A 7,208-nucleotide genomic window follows, 5' to 3' on the forward strand; every position below is an offset into this window, starting at 1 on the left:
TGACCCGAAGGCCCTGTAGAACTGAGAAACCCGAAGGTCCAGTGCCGAATGGAACAGATGACCCGAAGGCCCTGTAGAACTGAAAAACCCGAAGGCCCAGTGCAATTTAGTAGCTACCACAATTTAATGGGTAGCTGCCAAAAAGTATTCCCAACTCGGTAACACCAAGGTGTACGTTGGCGGATTCAGAACAGTATTTAGTTCCAACCCGTGTAGCTAACTCCCTGCAGTAGCCAGCTCGCCATCAGCAACCAACTCTGAAATATATGAGTGACTCGAGGCATGAGGTGAATGCGAATTATTCGCCCTAAGCACTGACTACGATGGTTGCAAAAATAAACTGGAATTAAATTTTCCAGTGTGTGGCCTGTTATACCACTAAGAGACAATGCCACGTAGAGACAATGTATGGTGGAGTGTTGTCAAAGCGCTGTTTACCAATGACTGTAAAGGGGTTTCTTTGTAGTAGTTGTTGTATTATGTACGTGAACACATTGTCACGTTACAGTAGTTTTTGACGAAAGAGTAGAGAAAACAATGGGAAATTTTTACAGTGGATGGAGTTGATCATTATCTATCGTTTTTTATTAAAAATTGAAAATTTCAAAATTTTGAGTTGCTACCCTTTTGTTGAACAGGTGCGATATGTACAAAATATTGTCAATATCTGTTCTCGTATAGGTATAGCCCCCATTGATCGGTACCGGCCAATATAACATATTTTAAAGATTCCAAGCACATTTACCAATCTATTTGTTTGCATTTTGGTATTTTATGTTCTCCGTAGGTAGAAAGCCGTTTTGCGAAATATTAGCAACGTATTTTCTCCTTTTGTTATATCCCCAAAAAAGGGGGGCACCCCATTTGGGATAATTAAATGGTGTTAGGTAATTATCACCAACCTAGTTTGTTTACTTTAAAATTTATATATATATATATATATATATATATATATATATATATATATATATATATATATATATATATAAATTAGGTATTACAAATCAAAAAATTGTCGAGAATTATAACAGCAACGAAAACTATAGTCAACTAACGTACAATTTGTTTGTATCACTATGTTACTTAAGCAAAGCTAGAAGCAATTTTTTAAGAAAATAAATATTGTAAAACAAAAGTGCATCTTTTAAGTGCATTTCTAGTTGTTTCGCGGGGTAAATCGCAAAACTGAATATGAAGCATTAGTCATACTTAGCAATCGAATTCAACAAGAATGTCATTAGTTTTATGTACTTTAATTTTTGAGTAAAGTTCCACTAAAGTTCCCATATTTCGCACTGTGCTGCGCCGACGTTGTGTATTGCGATTTTATTTACTATATGTATGGGAAAATGTAACAGTATACTTTTATAGGAAATATTAAAAGTGTGGTAACGTCAACAAATGTACATTTTAATGAATGCACAATTGCACCTCAAAATGAGAATTTTGAATTTTCAAGTTTCAATTGGGTTATGAAAACTTCTTTGTACAAATTTTAGCCAGCAAAGAGGAAAGTGATGAAGTTAAGCCAATGGGGGAAACTCCAGACTTAGACAATCATATGATTGAATCTTCAACTAAAACAAAACAAACAAAAAACAGCGAAGGCTCGCGCAAAGCGGAATTTTGTAAATAAAATTCCAACGACATACTCACAGGTAACTGTGTTGATGTTATTTCAACTTAACAGAAATCGATGATTTCTTAGTTGAATCGTGCTGTCAGCTTGCAAATATTTTGTTCTGGTGTTTTTTGGGAAAGCCGAAAAGTGAGCATCATTCTCATTAACATGAGAATACTCGATGCTTAAAGAGTTCAGGTTTTCACTAAAAAAATCATAATTTCAAAAACTGAAAAGCCAATTGATAATTCCCTTCGCCGGGATGAAATCATGATATTGGTAGCGATCAGTAAATTTTGCAAGCTGTCAGTGCGTTTTGTAAACATTTTTCTCTGCAAAGAGGAAAGTGATGAAGTTAAGCCAATGGGGGAAACTCCAGACTTAGACAATTTTAGCCATATTTGAAGAAAGTAACAAAAACCCTCATTCGATATCATAGTTTGGTAAGCTTCATAGCTGGCTGCTCCTGATGCTGCCAACAACTACGCTCGTTGTCACTACACTATTGGCAAGGAAATTGTCGACTTAGTCTTGGAACGTATCCGCAAATTAGTTGATCAATGGTCTCCAATGTTTCTTGATCCACTCGTTCGGTTGTGGTTCCGTGTTTAACTTCTTGTTGGCGGAACGTTTGTCGGACGATTATGGCAAGAAAGCCAAATTGGAGTTCACCATCTATCCAGCTCCCCAAGTCTCGACTGCTGTGGTTGAACCCTACAACTCCATCTTGATCGCCCACACTACCTTGGAACACTCTGACTGCGACTCCATCACTGCTCCGTTGCGTTTCGATGGTGCCCTCAAAGTTTTTGATTTGACTGAATTCCAAACTAATTTGGTGCTCTACCCACGTATCAATTTCCCCTTGGTCACCTATACCCCCGTCACCTCGGCCGAAAAAGTCTACCACGAACAATTGTCCTTTGCCGAAATCTGGTTTCAAAGTCGGTATTAACTATCAACCACACACTGTTCTTGTGGTGATTTGGCAACGGTACCACGTGCCGTCTGCATGTTGTCCAACACCACTGCCATCGCCGAAGCTTGGGCTCGTCTCGATCATAAGTTCGATTTGATGTATGGAAGAATGTGAATTCCTTGAAGCCCTTGAAGATTTGGCTGCACCCGAAAAGGATTACGAGGAAGTCGTTATGTATTGCGGTGATAACGAAGGTGAGGGTGCTGATGAATATTAAATAAAGCAGCCAGTCCAGAAACCAATATATTGAAGAAGTCCCTTGAAGATTATAACCTCAGCTGAAAATATTTTTTAAAAACAAGACAATTTCAAACAAAAAAATATTTGTTTTAATTAATTTCTCATTGGAGTCGAGCTTAATGACCGATGATTATTTGCAAGTGAAAAAGGAGAGCCGAAGATTCGAACCTACACAACCACTATTATGTGGACGGTTTCGCCCTCGGTAGCGGCTCATCGGACATATCGCCTGTGGAGTGGCTTTGATAAGCAGCTTACTAATTACAAACAGGTGTGAGATAGATCAACGCTAAAATGTATTGATTGTTATGGGCAATAGTAAATTGAACTTAAATGAAAGATCGATTTGGATCATCAGAGTTCTTGGTATGAGAAGTTCCTCCCTTTGAGAATTCCATCGCATTCAATCGCTTTTGCTTACGTATTCCATTGCATAATTTCGGGTTATTTGGCGTTGAAATATTGAAGACAGAACCATCATCTTTGGATGGGGAGCTTTCAAAAGCAAAGAATGTCTATGAAAGTATAATATCCCATCTTTACAATGATGCAAAGTAAGTTGGCGTAGGTGGCCAAATAACGGAGATATAGCAATAGTCGGTAATGCATCCCATGAAATTTTCGGGGTTTATGGGGGTCCCACAGAGGAAAAACCCTATTGATTTTGGTAATGGTCGAATATTCAGGGGTCGGAATGTGAAAATACTTATTTGAAGAAAAGGCAAACGTGTTATTTCAAAGCGAATATCTCTTCTGTAAGACCTATATCGAAAGCAAAACCTGGCAAGGAAAGCAGAAAATATCGCCTTTACAACGATGTGAAGTAGGTTATCACAGGTGGTCAAACAACAGAGATATCGCAATAGTCGGCAATGCATCCCTTTTTCCATTTGTTGTGCAATCACAACCCCAAAATCACGAAATTTTGAGGTTGAGGGGGGTCTCACAGAGAAAGAAGCATATTGATGGTTGGCGTTCTAACACCATTTCCTTTTATATATAAAGATAACTTATAGCATTTAATATTAGTTATTTGAAAAGTCCATATGAGAATTATATACAACCAAATCAAAAATTTCAGGAACTATTATTCTGGAGTGACAATACTTTTTGGAAAAATGGAAAAATTGAAGAAAGGAAGGAGAAATGATTAAAAGAAAAATATATTTTCTGTGTGTATTAGGGAAAATTTTAAGGACATAGAAATGTTTTACTAGTCGCACAGTGGATCCACTTGTATGGAGAAACTGGCCAAAAATATTTCCCGTGTAAATATCAAGCTAATGCGCTGGTTACAGCTTTGTGCTGCTGCGAAGAGTGTTTTAAGAAACCACGAGCGTAACATTCTCCCCCCATTCCCCTCTGGAGGGGGTATATGGTAAGAATTTTTTTATGCTGTTATGCCGATTATCTTATGATGCAAAAATAGCCTTGGGGAAACAAAACAATCTCGAAAATAACATAAAATCCAACCAATTTAGCGGATTAAAAAAATCAAAATTTTTGTCTGAAAATTGGTAAAATTTTAAATATAGATCTTATATAGATCCTGGAAGGCACGCACCGCCAACGTAAGACAAATTTGGAAGAAGATTTCTTCGTCTTGCCACTGCTACCAATTATGTTAATGTACGTGGTCAGATAACAGTATTATACGCTAATATATCCATAGAAACCCTATTCTATGGCAGCTTTAGTCAGCGTCCCACCATTTATAGTCTGGCACTAGATGGCAGCTGATTTTAATACTGAATAATCTTAAAACTATGAACTACTTTGGAAAATTATTCCCGAGGTGGGCACTGGTGGGCATCATGACTAAAACCTTATGTCAAATTTAAGTATATGATCGAATTGGCATTACAAAATACACTATGAAAATATGCAGCTAATTAGAATTCCACAACACGCTAAAACACTATTTTTTAATGAAAATTAAGCTATTACCACCCCCTTCAAAATCCACTATAATATTTTGCTCTATGTATTAGTTTCGCGGTATTTTAAATATATTTACTTGCACTTAAAATATAGGTTGTACTCACAACAAAAAATATTAGTCAAATGTTCCGAATTTTGAAGCTATTCTTAAGAAGATCGCGTTCGAATGAAACAAAAATTAATATATTTTTTCAAAAGGTCCATGTCATAGCTGTCAGAGTTGCCAGATGTTGTACCAAAATTTTGACATTCATTTTTTTATTTTTGGCCAATGGGTGGGATCCACTGTGAGTCGGTAGCATTTTCTCTTTTGCAATGAACAATGTCATATGAGTATAGGTATATGGTTTATTAACCCATACATATGCGTTTTGTTAATTACATACAAGAAATGACATTTGAATAAGGTGTTACTGTAACCAATGTAAAAACAGTATTAGTTAATTTTGATACTGGAGTTTAAGTTCTTAAGAGACTCAAATTCTATAAAACCTTGTAATAAATAATTCAAAATTTAATAGTGCCTATTGGCGACAACAAATTCTTCTTCAATTTTTTCAAACTGCTCTTCAATTTTATCAATAACTAGTACTAGCTTAATTTTTTGCAACTTGGAGGATAAATTGTGTATTTTAGTTTTCTCGCAGGGTGCATTCGCACATTATAGTAGTCGACACTTTTCAAAAGAATATGTCGTCTTTGTGTAAGATTATCCTTATAATGGATAACATATTTTTTAACAGATTTGAAGAAAACGCACTCACTTACTGAATGTTGTCGGAGTTAGTCAGTCGTTTACTCTTTTCCCGTCCAACATGCCAACAAGGCAAAAAATACTAGAAAGATGCACGAAAATGGAGAAAAAGATTTGTACATAATGCAATATTTGCTTGGGGCTCTTTGTTAAAAAAGGAATGTGGTTGTTCGAGGATGAAATAAAAACCTTGTTTTGAGGGATAAGCAGTGTTTTCTTGTTCATTTTTCGTGATAGAGACCACCGCCCCTTAATGCCTCAAATGTTGTACAATCACCCAGCAAAATGTTCGATGCCAAAGATGACATTCAATCATGGGTGCAAGTGATCTAGCATGTCATCTTTTTAGCATCTTCATCGATGAATTTTATATGAGCGTGGACCCCAAAAGATGACGTTCTTTTCTGGATCCTAAGCATGTCATTTCAACCAATGCGTTGACATGTCATTTCCACCAATGCTTTGGCATGTCATTTCCACCAATGATTTGACATGTCATTTTCACCAATGCTTTGACACGTCATTTTCACCCATGCTTTGACATGTCATTTTAACCAATGCTTTGGCATGTCATTTTCACCAACCCCTTGGCATGAAATTTTCATGTATTGTTTGGAAAATGGAAATGCTGTATTGAAATATGGTTTTCATGAAAAACAAAACTCTTTATTAATTCAAACGAATTCATGAAATAACTACAATTAATTTTTCAGTTTAGTTTTTCAAAAGTTTACATCCAAAATTGCAATGTAATCACCACCGCTGCAACGCAAAAGATTACTTCCTCCGTTCTCCGCAACTGATATTCTTTCATCTTACAAAAGGTTTTTTCAATTATCTTCCCATCACCAGTTCAGATTTCGACATGGACTCCAAATGCACTCCTTTAAGTATTTTTATTTCGTAAATTACTTTTATTTTATAATTTTGTTATTTTATAACAACATTTTGGTAATTTATACTCTTTTGTTTAGTGACGGAAATATGTAGGGATCTACAACCCGGCTTGCTTTAGGGATCTCTAAGAACAAAATGTAACGAACGGGGAGGAGAGACTTTTTATGGAAAATACCATTTATGTTTAATTAATTTATTTTTAATTGTTTCTTTCCAAAAGTAGTTTCTTCTTTCTTTTCAGATTCTTGTTCCTTTTCGTTTCGGACTTTTTTTTCAAATTCCAAGAAGCGAGATTTGATTGATTTCATTCTATGTCAGATTTAGAACAGACAAGGGAACTTTTAAAATAGCAATGTGTGCAGTCCGATTCTATTTTTATCTCGATGGTTGGGACTTCATATAATATCAATTGTTTAGAAGTTTTAGTTGTTTGATATGCAGGAAATGTAAGTCAACATCACGACGACAGTTCTAACAACATTGGTCTGTTCCAGAAACTGCAAGAATCTACTTATTTTTACAACGTAACAATTTTTCCTTTATGTTATCGGAAAAAATAGTAAAAATTAGTAGATTTTTGCAGTACTGGAACATACCAAAATGAAAATAAACAGGTGTGTAAATAAAAACACAAACATCATCTCTATTGGATCGATGGAATGGGTACAAATGCTGATGAAAAGATCGGATCATTCACGACTTCCTTTGCATTGGTTCAAATCCTAATGAAAAGATCGGATCTTCCACGACTTCCTTTGAACCAATGCAAAAGATGA

The 7,208-nt window shown here is 35.8% G+C and overlaps 1 pseudogene; it reads left to right on the forward strand.

Moving 5' to 3' along the window:
• Positions 1 to 388: 388 nt before the first annotated feature.
• Positions 389 to 2,817, forward strand: LOC141398501 (tubulin alpha-1 chain-like; annotated as a pseudogene).
• The last annotated feature ends 4,391 nt before the right edge of the window (positions 2,818 to 7,208 follow it).

The sequence above is a fragment of the Musca autumnalis genome, unplaced genomic scaffold (genome assembly GCF_047663935.1).
Source record: "Musca autumnalis isolate F117 unplaced genomic scaffold, ASM4766393v1 scaffold_3, whole genome shotgun sequence".
Lineage (NCBI taxonomy): Eukaryota > Metazoa > Arthropoda > Insecta > Diptera > Muscidae > Musca > Musca autumnalis.